We start from the raw sequence: 9,428 nt of genomic DNA on the forward strand, positions 1-9,428 counted from the left end.
TGTCTCTCGAATCGAGTCAGCACTCGTTTACGGCCACACCACCCTGAGCACGCCCGCTCTCGTCTGATCTCGGAAGCCAAGCAGGGTCGGGCCTGGTTAGTACTTGGATGGGAGACCGCCTGGGAATACCTGGTGCTGTAAGCATTTAATTAATTAATTATTTATGTCATTTTTCCCATGAATGCGTCCTTTCTGTAAGCATTCTCCCATGGCATGGCGTTGCCACATTAGTTTTGAAGTGTCTCTCGAATCGAGTCAGCACTCGCTTACGGCCGCACCACCCTGAGCAAGCCCGCTCTCGTCTGATCTCGGAAGCCAAGCAGGGTCGGGCCTGGTTAGTACTTGGATGGGAGACCGCCTGGGAATACCAGGTTCTGTAAGCATTTAATTAATTAATTATTTATGTCATTTTTTCCCATGAATGCGATCTTTCTGTAAGCGTTCACTGATGTCATGGCGTTGCCACATAAGTCTTGAAGTGTCTATCGAAGCGAGTCAGCACTCGCTTACGGCCACACCACCCTGAGCACGCCCGCTCTAGTCTGATCTCGGAAGCCAAGCAGGGTCGGGCCTGGTAAGTACTTGGATGGGAGACCGCCTGGGAATACCAGGTGCTGTAAGCATTTAATTAATTAATTATTTTTTTTATGTCATTTTTTCCCATGAATGCGTCCTTTCTGTAACCATTTACCGATGTCATTGCGTTGCCACATTAGCCTTGAAGTGTCTCTCGAATCGAGTCAGCACTCGTTTACGGCCACACCACCCTGAGCACGCCCGCTCTCGTCTGATCTCGGAAGCCAAGCAGGGTCGGGCCTGGTTAGTACTTGGATGGAAGACCGCCTGAGAATACCTAGTGCTGTAAGCATTTAATTAATTAATTATTTATGTCATTTTTCCCATGAATGCGTCCTTTCTGTAAGCATTCTCCCATGGCATGGCGTTGCCACATTAGTTTTGAAGTGTCTCTCGAATCGAGTCAGCACTCGCTTACGGCCACACCACCCTGAGCAAGCCCGCTCTCGTCTGATCTCGGAAGCCAAGCAGGGTCGGGCCTGGTTAGTACTTGGATGGGAGACCGCCTGGGAATACCAGGTTCTGTAAGCATTTAATTAATTAATTATTTATGTCATTTTTTCCAATGAATGCGATCTTTTTGTAAGCGTTCACTGATGTCATGGCGTTGCCACATAAGTCTTGAAGTGTCTATCGAAGTGAGTCAGCACTCGCTTACGGCCACACCACCCTGAGCACGCCCGCTCTATCTGATCTCGGAAGCCAAGCAGGGTCGGGCCTGGTTAGTACTTGGATGGGAGACCGCCTGGGAATACCAGGTGCTGTAAGCATTTAATTAATTAAATATTTATTTATGTCATATTTTCCCATGAATGCGTCCTTTCTGTAAGCGTTCTCCCATGGCATGGCGTTGCCACATTAGTTTTGAAGTGTCTCTCGAATCGAGTCTGCACTCGCTTACGGCCACACCACCCTGAGCACGCCCGCTCTCGTCTGATCTCGGAAGCCAAGCAGGGTCGGGCCTGGTTAGTACTTGGATGGGAGACCGCCTGGGAATACCAGGTGCTGTAAGCATTTAATTAATTAATTATTTTTTTATGTCATTTTTTCCCATGAATGCGATCTTTCTGTAAGCGTTCACTGATGTCATGGCGTTGCCACATAAGTCTTGAAGTGTCTATCGAAGCGAGTCAGCACTCGCTTACGGCCACACCACCCTGAGCACGCCCGCTCTCGTCTGATCTCGGAAGCCAAGCAGGGTCGGGCCTGGTTAGTACTTGGATGGGAGACCGCCTGGGAATACCAGGTGCTGTAAGCATTTAATTAATTAATTATTTTTTTATGTCATTTTTTCCCATGAATGCGTCCTTTCTGTAACCATTTACCGATGTCATTGCGTTGCCACATTAGCCTTGAAGTGTCTCTCGAATCGAGTCAGCACTCGTTTACGGCCACACCACCCTGAGCACGCCCGCTCTCGTCTGATCTCGGAAGCCAAGCAGGGTCGGGCCTGGTTAGTACTTGGATGGGAGACCGCCTGGGAATACCTGATGCTGTAAGCATTTAATTGATTAATTATTTATGTCATTTTTCTAATGAATGCGTCCTTTCTGTAAGCATTCTCCCATGGCATGGCGTTGCCACATTAGTTTTGAAGTGTCTCTCGAATCGAGTCAGCACTCGCTTACGGCCACACCACCCTGAGCAAGCCCGCTCTCGTCTGATCTCGGAAGCCAAGCAGGGTCGGGCCTGGTTAGTAATTGGATGGGAGACCGCCTGGGAATACCAGGTTCTGTAAGCATTTAATTAATTAATTATTTATGTCATTTTTTCCCATGAATGCGATCTTTCTGTAAGCGTTCACTGATGTCATGGCGTTGCCACATAAGTCTTGAAGTGTCTATCGAAGCGAGTCAGCACTCGCTTACGGCCACACCACCCTGAGCACGCCCGCTCTCGTCTGATCTCGGAAGCCAAGCAGGGTCGGGCCTGGTTAGTACTTGGATGGGAGACCGCCTGGGAATACCAGGTGCTGTAAGCATTTAATTAATTAAATATTTATTTATGTCATATTTTCCCATGAATGCGTCCTTTCTGTAAGCGTTCTCCCATGGCATGGCGTTGCCACATTAGTTTTGAAGTGTCTCTCGAATCGAGTCTGCACTCGCTTACGGCCACACCACCCTGAGCACGCCCGCTCTCGTCTGATCTCGGAAGCCAAGCAGGGTCGGGCCTGGTTAGTACTTGGATGGGAGACCGCCTGGGAATACCAGGTGCTGTAAGCATTTAATTAATTAATTATTTTTTTATGTCATTTTTTCCCATGAATGCGATCTTTCTGTAAGCGTTCACTGATGTCATGGCGTTGCCACATAAGTCTTGAAGTGTCTATCGAAGCGAGTCAGCACTCGCTTACGGCCACACCACCCTGAGCACGCCCGCTCTCGTCTGATCTCGGAAGCCAAGCAGGGTCGGGCCTGGTTAGTACTTGGATGGGAGACCGCCTGGGAATACCAGGTGCTGTAAGCATTTAATTAATTAATTATTTATGTCATTTTTCCCATGAATGCGTCCTTTCTGTAAGCGTTCTCCCATGGCATGGCGTTGCCACATTAGTTTTGAAGTGTCTCTCGAATTGAGTCAGCACTCGCTTACGGCCACACCACCCTGAGCAAGCCCGCTCTCGTCTGATCTCGGAAGCCAAGCAGGGTCGGGCCTGGTTAGTACTTGGATGGGAGACCGCCTGGGAATACCAGGTTCTGTAAGCATTTAATTAATTAATTATTTATGTCATTTTTTCCCATGAATGCGATCTTTCTGTAAGCGTTCACTGATGTCATGGCGTTGCCACATAAGTCTTGAAGTGTCTATCGAAGCGAGTCAGCACTCGCTTACGGCCACACCAACCTGAGCACGCCCGCTCTCGTCTGATCTCGGAAGCCAAGCAGGGTCGGGCCTGGTTAGTACTTGGATGGGAGACCGCCTGGGAATACCAGGTGCTGTAAGCATTTAATTAATTAATAATTTTTTTATGTCATTTTTTCCCATGAATGCGTCCTTTCTGTAAGCGTTCTCCCATGGCATGGCGTTGCCACATTAGTTTTGAAGTGTCTCTCGAATCAAGTCCGCACTCGATTACGGCCACACCACCCTGAGCACGCCCGCTCTCGTCTGATCTCGGAAGCCAAGCAGGGTCGGGCCTGGTTAGTACTTGGATGGGAGACCGCCTGGGAATACCAGGTGCTGTAAGCATTTAATTAATTAATTATTTTTTTATGTCATTTTTTCCCATGAATGCGATCTTTCTGTAGGCGTTCACTGATGTCATGGCGTTGCCACATAAGTCTTGAAGTGTCTATCGAAGCGAGTCAGCACTCGCTTACGGCCACACCACCCTGAGCACGCCCGCTCTCGTCTGATCTCGGAAGCCAAGCAGGGTCGGGCCTGGTTAGTACTTGGATGGGAGACCGCCTGGGAATACCAGTTGCTGTAAGCATTTAATTAATTAATTATTTTTTTATGTCATTTTTTCCCATGAATGCGTCCTTTCTGTAACCATTTACCGATGTCATTGCGTTGCCACATTAGCCTTGAAGTGTCTCTCGAATCGAGTCAGCACTCGTTTACGGCCACACCACCCTGAGCACGCCCGCTCTCGTCTGATCTCGGAAGCCAAGCAGGGTCGGGCCTGGTTAGTACTTGGATGGGAGACCGCCTGGGAATACCTGGTGCTGTAAGCATTTAATTAATTAATTATTTATGTCATTTTTCCCATGAATGCGTCCTTTCTGTAAGCATTCTCCCATGGCATGGCGTTGCCACATTAGTTTTGAAGTGTCTCTCGAATCGAGTCAGCACTCGCTTACGGCCACACCACCCTGAGCAAGCCCGCTCTCGTCTGATCTCGGAAGCCAAGCAGGGTCGGGCCTGGTTAGTACTTGGATGGGAGACCGCCTGGGAATACCAGGTTCTGTAAGCATTTAATTAATTAATTATTTATGTCATTTTTTCCCATGAATGCGATCTTTCTGTAAGCGTTCACTGATGTCATGATGTTGCCACATAAGTCTTGAAGTGTCTATCGAAGCGAGTCAGCACTCGCTTACGGCCACACCACCCTGAGCACGCCCGCTCTCGTCTGATCTCGGAAGCCAAGCAGGGTCGGGCCTGGTTAGTACTTGGATGGGAGACCGCCTGGGAATACCAGGTGCTGTAAGCATTTAATTAATTAATAATTTTTTTATGTCATTTTTTCCCATGAATGCGTCCTTTCTGTAAGCGTTCTCCCATGGCATGGCGTTGCCACATTAGTTTTGAAGTGTCTCTCGAATCAAGTCCGCACTCGCGTACGGCCACACCACCCTGAGCACGCCCGCTCTCGTCTGATCTCGGAAGCCAAGCAGGGTCGGGCCTGGTTAGTACTTGGATGGGAGACCGCCTGGGAATACCAGGTGCTGTAAGCATTTAATTAATTAAATATTTATTTATGTCATATTTTCCCATGAATGCGTCCTTTCTGTAAGCGTTCTCCCATGGCATGGCGTTGCCACATTAGTTTTGAAGTGTCTCTCGAATCGAGTCTGCACTCGCTTACGGCCACACCACCCTGAGCACGCCCGCTCTCGTCTGATCTCGGAAGCCAAGCAGGGTCGGGCCTGGTTAGTACTTGGATGGGAGACCGCCTGGGAATACCAGGTGCTGTAAGCATTTAATTAATTAATTATTTTTTTATGTCATTTTTTCCCATGAATGCGATCTTTCTGTAAGCGTTCACTGATGTCATGGCGTTGCCACATAAGTCTTGAAGTGTCTATCGAAGCGAGTCAGCACTCGCTTACGGCCAAACCACCCTGAGCACGCCCGCTCTCGTCTGATCTCGGAAGCCAAGCAGGGTCGGGCCTGGTTAGTACTTGGATGGGAGACCGCCTGGGAATACCAGGTGCTGTAAGCATTTAATTAATTAATTATTTTTTTTATGTCATTTTTTCCCATGAATGCGTCCTTTCTGTAACCATTTACCGATGTCATTGCGTTGCCACATTAGCCTTGAAGTGTCTCTCGAATCGAGTCAGCACTCGTTTACGGCCACACCACCCTGAGCACGCCCGCTCTCGTCTGATCTCGGAAGCCAAGCAGGGTCGGGCCTGGTTAGTACTTGGATGGGAGACCGCCTGGGAATACCTGGTGCTGTAAGAATTTAATTAATTAATTATTTATGTCATTTTTCCCATGAATGCGTCCTTTCTGTAAGCGTTCTCCCATGGCATGGCGTTGCCACATTAGTTTTGAAGTGTCTCTCGAATCAAGTCCGCACTCGCTTACGGCCACACCACCCTGAGCACGCCCGCTCTCGTCTGATCTCGGAAGCCAAGCAGGGTCGGGCCTGGTTAGTACTTGGATGGGAGACCGCCTGGGAATACCTGGTGCTGTAAGCATTTAATTAATTAATTATTTTTGTCATTTTTCCCATGAATGCGTCCTTTCTGTAAGCGTTCTCCCATGGCATGGAGTTGCCACATTAGTTTTGAAGTGTCTCTCGAATCGAGTCAGCACTCGCTTACGGCCACACCACCCTGAGCAAGCCCGCTCTCGTCTGATCTCGGAAGCCAAGCAGGGTCGGGCCTGGTTAGTACTTGGATGGGAGACCGCCTGGGAATACCAGGTGCTGTAAGCATTTAATTAATTAAATATTTATTTATGTCATATTATCCCATGAATGTGTCCTTTCTGTAAGCGTTCTCCCATGGCATGGCGTTGCCACATTAGTTTTGAAGTGTCTCTCGAATCGAGTCTGCACTCGCTTACGGCCACACCACCCTGAGCACGCCCGCTCTCGTCTGATCTCGGAAGCCAAGCAGGGTCGGGCCTGGTTAGTACTTGGATGGGAGACCGCCTGGAAATACCAGGTGCTGTAAGCATTTAATTAATTAATAATTTTTTTTATGTCATTTTTTCCCATGAATGCATCCTTTCTGTAACCATTTACCGATGTCATTGCGTTGCCACATTAGCCTTGAAGTGTCTCTCGAATCGAGTCAGCACTCGCTTACGGCCACACCACCCTGAGCACGCCCGCTCTCGTCTGATCTCGGAAGCCAAGCAGGGTCGGGCCTGGTTAGTACTTGGATGGGAGACCGCCTGGGAATACCAGGTGCTTTAAGCATTTAATTAATTAATTATTTTTTTATGTCATTTTTCCCATGAATGCGTCCTTTCTGTAAGCATTCTCCCATGGCATGGCGTTGCCACATTAGTTTTGAAGTGTCTCTCGAATCGAGTTAGCACTCGCTTACGGCCACACCACCCTGAGCAAGCCTGCTCTCGTCTGATCTCGGAAGCCAAGCAGGGTCGGGCCTGGTTAGTACTTGGATGGGAGACCGCCTGGGAATACCAGGTTCTGTAAGCATTTAATTAATTAATTATTTATGTCATTTTTTCCCATGAATGCGATCTTTCTGTAAGCGTTCACTGATGTCATGGCGTTGCCACATAAGTCTTGAAGTGTCTATCGAAGCGAGTCAGCACTCGCTTACGGCCACACCACCCTGAGCACGCCCGCTCTCGTCTGATCTCGGAAGCCAAGCAGGATCGGGCCTGGTTAGTACTTGGATGGGAGACCGCCTGGGAATACCAGGTGCTGTAAGCATTTAATTAATTAATAATTTTTTTATGTCATTTTTTCCCATGAATGCGTCCTTTCTGTAAGCGTTCTCCCATGGCATGGCGTTGCCACATTAGTTTTGAAGTGTCTCTCGAATCAAGTCCGCACTCGCTTACGGCCACACCACCCTGAGCACGCCCGCTCTCGTCTGATCTCGTAAGCCAAGCAGGGTCGGGCCTGGTTAGTACTTGGATGGGAGACCGCCTGGGAATACCAGGTGCTGTAAGCATTTAATTAATTAATTATTTTTTTATGTCATTTTTTCCCATGAATGCGATCTTTCTGTAAGCGTTCACTGATGTCATGGCGTTGCCACATAAGTCTTGAAGTGTCTATCGAAGCGAGTCAGCACTCGCTTACGGCCACACCACCCTGAGCACGCCCGCTCTCGTCTGATCTCGGAAGCCAAGCAGGGTCGGGCCTGGTTAGTACTTGGATGGGAGACCGCCTGGGAATACCAGGTGCTGTAAGCATTTAATTAATTAATTATTTTTTTATGTCATTTTTTCCCATGAATGCGTCCTTTCTGTAACCATTTACCGATGTCATTGCGTTGCCACATTAGCCTTGAAGTGTCTCTCGAATCGAGTCAGTACTCGTTTACGGCCACACCACCCTGAGCACGCCCGCTCTCGTCTGATCTCGGAAGCCAAGCAGGGTCGGGCCTGGTTAGTACTTGGATGGGAGACCGCCTGGGAATACCTTGTGCTGTAAGCATTTAATTAATTAATTATTTATGTCATTTTTCCCATGAATGCGTCCTTTCTGTAAGCATTCTCCCATGGCATGGCGTTGCCACATTAGTTTTGAAGTGTCTCTCGAATCGAGTCAGCACTCGCTTACGGCCACACCACCCTGAGCAAGCCCGCTCTCGTCTGATCTCGGAAGCCAAGCAGGGTCGGGCCTGGTTAGTACTTGGATGGGAGACCGCCTGGGAATACCAGGTTCTGTAAGCATTTAATTAATTAATTATTTATGTCATTTTTTCCCATGAATGCGATCTTTCTGTAAGCGTTCACTGATGTCATGGTGTTGCCACATAAGTCTTGAAGTGTCTATCGAAGCGAGTCAGCACTCGCTTACGGCCACACAACCCTGAGCACGCCCGCTCTCGTCTGATCTCGGAAGCCAAGCAGGGTCGGGCCTGGTTAGTACTTGGATGGGAGACCGCCTGGGAATACCAGGTGCTGTAAGCATTTAATTAATTAATAATTTTTTTATGTCATTTTTTCCCATGAATGCGTCCTTTCTGTAAGCGTTCTCCCATGGCATGGCGTTGCCACATTAGTTTTGAAGTGTCTCTCGAATCAAGTCCGCACTCGCTTACGGCCACACCACCCTGAGCACGCCCGCTCTCGTCTGATCTCGGAAGCCAAGCAGGGTCGGGCCTGGTTAGTACTTGGATGGGAGACCGCCTGGGAATACCAGGTGCTGTAAGCATTTAATTAATTAAATATTTATTTATGTCATATTTTCCCATGAATGCGTCCTTTCTGTAAGCGTTCTCCCATGGCATGGCGTTGCCACATTAGTTTTGAAGTGTCTCTCGAATTAAGTCTGCACTCGCTTACGGCCACACCACCCTGAGCACGATCGCTCTCGTCTGATCTCGGAAGCCAAGCAGGGTCGGGCCTGGTTAGTACTTGGATGGGAGACCGCCTGGGAATACCAGGTGCTGTAAGCATTTAATTAATTAATTATTTTTTAATGTCATTTTTTCCCATGAATGCGATCTTTCTGTAAGCGTTCACTGATGTCATGGCGTTGCCACATAAGTCTTGAAGTGTCTATCGAAGCGAGTCAGCACTCGCTTACGGCCACACCACCCTGAGCACGCCCGCTCTCGTCTGATCTCGGAAGCCAAGCAGGGTCGGGCCTGGTTAGTACTTGGATGGGAGACCGCCTGGGAATACCAGGTGCTGTAAGCATTTAATTAATTAATAATTTTTTTATGTCATTTTTTCCCATGAATGCGTCCTTTCTGTAAGCGTTCTCCCATGGCATGGCGTTGCCACATTAGTTTTGAAGTGTCTCTCGAATCAAGTCCGCACTCGCTTACGGCCACACCACCCTGAGCACGCCCGCTCTCGTCTGATCTCGGAAGCCAAGCAGGGTCGGGCCTGGTTAGTACTTGGATGGGAGACCGCCTGGGAATACCAGGTGCTGTAAGCATTTAATTAATTAATTATTTTTTTATGTCATTTTTTCCCATGAATGCGATCTTTCTGTAAGCGTTCACTGATGTCATGGC

The 9,428-nt window shown here is 48.5% G+C and overlaps 26 non-coding genes and 13 pseudogenes across 26 annotated transcripts; all 39 read left to right on the forward strand.

Annotated features, from left to right (window-relative positions):
* The first annotated feature begins 25 nt into the window (after window positions 1-25).
* LOC135743056 (5S ribosomal RNA) lies at window positions 26-144 on the forward strand. The gene has a single exon (XR_010530456.1). It is a non-coding gene; the product is annotated as a 5S ribosomal RNA (ribosomal RNA).
* A 120-nt stretch (window positions 145-264) lies between these two features.
* On the forward strand, window positions 265-383 carry LOC135742502 (5S ribosomal RNA; annotated as a pseudogene).
* Window positions 384-504: 121 nt separating this feature from the next.
* On the forward strand, window positions 505-623 carry LOC135742177 (5S ribosomal RNA; annotated as a pseudogene).
* A 126-nt stretch (window positions 624-749) lies between these two features.
* LOC135742437 (5S ribosomal RNA) lies at window positions 750-868 on the forward strand (annotated as a pseudogene).
* Window positions 869-988: 120 nt separating this feature from the next.
* On the forward strand, window positions 989-1,107 carry LOC135742345 (5S ribosomal RNA; annotated as a pseudogene).
* Window positions 1,108-1,228: 121 nt separating this feature from the next.
* On the forward strand, window positions 1,229-1,346 carry LOC135742283 (5S ribosomal RNA; annotated as a pseudogene).
* A 125-nt stretch (window positions 1,347-1,471) lies between these two features.
* On the forward strand, window positions 1,472-1,590 carry LOC135742696 (5S ribosomal RNA). The gene has a single exon (XR_010530106.1). It is a non-coding gene; the product is annotated as a 5S ribosomal RNA (ribosomal RNA).
* A 125-nt stretch (window positions 1,591-1,715) lies between these two features.
* LOC135742695 (5S ribosomal RNA) lies at window positions 1,716-1,834 on the forward strand. Its single transcript, XR_010530105.1, has one exon. It is a non-coding gene; the product is annotated as a 5S ribosomal RNA (ribosomal RNA).
* A 125-nt stretch (window positions 1,835-1,959) lies between these two features.
* LOC135742203 (5S ribosomal RNA) lies at window positions 1,960-2,078 on the forward strand (annotated as a pseudogene).
* Window positions 2,079-2,198: 120 nt separating this feature from the next.
* Window positions 2,199-2,317, forward strand: LOC135742546 (5S ribosomal RNA; annotated as a pseudogene).
* Window positions 2,318-2,438: 121 nt separating this feature from the next.
* Window positions 2,439-2,557, forward strand: LOC135742694 (5S ribosomal RNA). The gene has a single exon (XR_010530104.1). It is a non-coding gene; the product is annotated as a 5S ribosomal RNA (ribosomal RNA).
* Window positions 2,558-2,682: 125 nt separating this feature from the next.
* Window positions 2,683-2,801, forward strand: LOC135742693 (5S ribosomal RNA). The gene has a single exon (XR_010530103.1). It is a non-coding gene; the product is annotated as a 5S ribosomal RNA (ribosomal RNA).
* A 125-nt stretch (window positions 2,802-2,926) lies between these two features.
* Window positions 2,927-3,045, forward strand: LOC135742692 (5S ribosomal RNA). The gene has a single exon (XR_010530102.1). It is a non-coding gene; the product is annotated as a 5S ribosomal RNA (ribosomal RNA).
* A 120-nt stretch (window positions 3,046-3,165) lies between these two features.
* Window positions 3,166-3,284, forward strand: LOC135742344 (5S ribosomal RNA; annotated as a pseudogene).
* A 121-nt stretch (window positions 3,285-3,405) lies between these two features.
* Window positions 3,406-3,524, forward strand: LOC135741964 (5S ribosomal RNA). Its single transcript, XR_010529800.1, has one exon. It is a non-coding gene; the product is annotated as a 5S ribosomal RNA (ribosomal RNA).
* A 125-nt stretch (window positions 3,525-3,649) lies between these two features.
* LOC135741847 (5S ribosomal RNA) lies at window positions 3,650-3,768 on the forward strand. The gene has a single exon (XR_010529689.1). It is a non-coding gene; the product is annotated as a 5S ribosomal RNA (ribosomal RNA).
* A 125-nt stretch (window positions 3,769-3,893) lies between these two features.
* On the forward strand, window positions 3,894-4,012 carry LOC135742148 (5S ribosomal RNA). Its single transcript, XR_010529976.1, has one exon. It is a non-coding gene; the product is annotated as a 5S ribosomal RNA (ribosomal RNA).
* A 125-nt stretch (window positions 4,013-4,137) lies between these two features.
* Window positions 4,138-4,256, forward strand: LOC135743055 (5S ribosomal RNA). Its single transcript, XR_010530455.1, has one exon. It is a non-coding gene; the product is annotated as a 5S ribosomal RNA (ribosomal RNA).
* A 120-nt stretch (window positions 4,257-4,376) lies between these two features.
* On the forward strand, window positions 4,377-4,495 carry LOC135742343 (5S ribosomal RNA; annotated as a pseudogene).
* A 121-nt stretch (window positions 4,496-4,616) lies between these two features.
* Window positions 4,617-4,735, forward strand: LOC135742691 (5S ribosomal RNA). The gene has a single exon (XR_010530101.1). It is a non-coding gene; the product is annotated as a 5S ribosomal RNA (ribosomal RNA).
* A 125-nt stretch (window positions 4,736-4,860) lies between these two features.
* On the forward strand, window positions 4,861-4,979 carry LOC135741891 (5S ribosomal RNA). The gene has a single exon (XR_010529730.1). It is a non-coding gene; the product is annotated as a 5S ribosomal RNA (ribosomal RNA).
* Window positions 4,980-5,104: 125 nt separating this feature from the next.
* On the forward strand, window positions 5,105-5,223 carry LOC135742690 (5S ribosomal RNA). Its single transcript, XR_010530100.1, has one exon. It is a non-coding gene; the product is annotated as a 5S ribosomal RNA (ribosomal RNA).
* Window positions 5,224-5,348: 125 nt separating this feature from the next.
* LOC135742956 (5S ribosomal RNA) lies at window positions 5,349-5,467 on the forward strand. The gene has a single exon (XR_010530357.1). It is a non-coding gene; the product is annotated as a 5S ribosomal RNA (ribosomal RNA).
* A 126-nt stretch (window positions 5,468-5,593) lies between these two features.
* Window positions 5,594-5,712, forward strand: LOC135742097 (5S ribosomal RNA). Its single transcript, XR_010529927.1, has one exon. It is a non-coding gene; the product is annotated as a 5S ribosomal RNA (ribosomal RNA).
* A 120-nt stretch (window positions 5,713-5,832) lies between these two features.
* LOC135742916 (5S ribosomal RNA) lies at window positions 5,833-5,951 on the forward strand. Its single transcript, XR_010530318.1, has one exon. It is a non-coding gene; the product is annotated as a 5S ribosomal RNA (ribosomal RNA).
* A 120-nt stretch (window positions 5,952-6,071) lies between these two features.
* LOC135741959 (5S ribosomal RNA) lies at window positions 6,072-6,190 on the forward strand. The gene has a single exon (XR_010529795.1). It is a non-coding gene; the product is annotated as a 5S ribosomal RNA (ribosomal RNA).
* Window positions 6,191-6,315: 125 nt separating this feature from the next.
* Window positions 6,316-6,434, forward strand: LOC135741935 (5S ribosomal RNA). The gene has a single exon (XR_010529772.1). It is a non-coding gene; the product is annotated as a 5S ribosomal RNA (ribosomal RNA).
* Window positions 6,435-6,560: 126 nt separating this feature from the next.
* Window positions 6,561-6,679, forward strand: LOC135742119 (5S ribosomal RNA). Its single transcript, XR_010529949.1, has one exon. It is a non-coding gene; the product is annotated as a 5S ribosomal RNA (ribosomal RNA).
* Window positions 6,680-6,803: 124 nt separating this feature from the next.
* Window positions 6,804-6,922, forward strand: LOC135742483 (5S ribosomal RNA; annotated as a pseudogene).
* A 121-nt stretch (window positions 6,923-7,043) lies between these two features.
* Window positions 7,044-7,162, forward strand: LOC135741955 (5S ribosomal RNA). Its single transcript, XR_010529791.1, has one exon. It is a non-coding gene; the product is annotated as a 5S ribosomal RNA (ribosomal RNA).
* A 125-nt stretch (window positions 7,163-7,287) lies between these two features.
* LOC135742049 (5S ribosomal RNA) lies at window positions 7,288-7,406 on the forward strand. The gene has a single exon (XR_010529880.1). It is a non-coding gene; the product is annotated as a 5S ribosomal RNA (ribosomal RNA).
* A 125-nt stretch (window positions 7,407-7,531) lies between these two features.
* Window positions 7,532-7,650, forward strand: LOC135742688 (5S ribosomal RNA). Its single transcript, XR_010530098.1, has one exon. It is a non-coding gene; the product is annotated as a 5S ribosomal RNA (ribosomal RNA).
* Window positions 7,651-7,775: 125 nt separating this feature from the next.
* Window positions 7,776-7,894, forward strand: LOC135742199 (5S ribosomal RNA; annotated as a pseudogene).
* Window positions 7,895-8,014: 120 nt separating this feature from the next.
* LOC135742342 (5S ribosomal RNA) lies at window positions 8,015-8,133 on the forward strand (annotated as a pseudogene).
* A 121-nt stretch (window positions 8,134-8,254) lies between these two features.
* On the forward strand, window positions 8,255-8,373 carry LOC135742143 (5S ribosomal RNA). Its single transcript, XR_010529972.1, has one exon. It is a non-coding gene; the product is annotated as a 5S ribosomal RNA (ribosomal RNA).
* Window positions 8,374-8,498: 125 nt separating this feature from the next.
* Window positions 8,499-8,617, forward strand: LOC135742687 (5S ribosomal RNA). The gene has a single exon (XR_010530097.1). It is a non-coding gene; the product is annotated as a 5S ribosomal RNA (ribosomal RNA).
* Window positions 8,618-8,742: 125 nt separating this feature from the next.
* Window positions 8,743-8,861, forward strand: LOC135742192 (5S ribosomal RNA; annotated as a pseudogene).
* A 125-nt stretch (window positions 8,862-8,986) lies between these two features.
* Window positions 8,987-9,105, forward strand: LOC135742686 (5S ribosomal RNA). Its single transcript, XR_010530096.1, has one exon. It is a non-coding gene; the product is annotated as a 5S ribosomal RNA (ribosomal RNA).
* Window positions 9,106-9,230: 125 nt separating this feature from the next.
* LOC135742685 (5S ribosomal RNA) lies at window positions 9,231-9,349 on the forward strand. Its single transcript, XR_010530095.1, has one exon. It is a non-coding gene; the product is annotated as a 5S ribosomal RNA (ribosomal RNA).
* Window positions 9,350-9,428: the final 79 nt, after the last annotated feature.

This window comes from Paramisgurnus dabryanus, chromosome 13 (genome assembly GCF_030506205.2).
Source record: "Paramisgurnus dabryanus chromosome 13, PD_genome_1.1, whole genome shotgun sequence".
Classification (NCBI taxonomy): Eukaryota; Metazoa; Chordata; class Actinopteri; order Cypriniformes; family Cobitidae; genus Paramisgurnus; species Paramisgurnus dabryanus.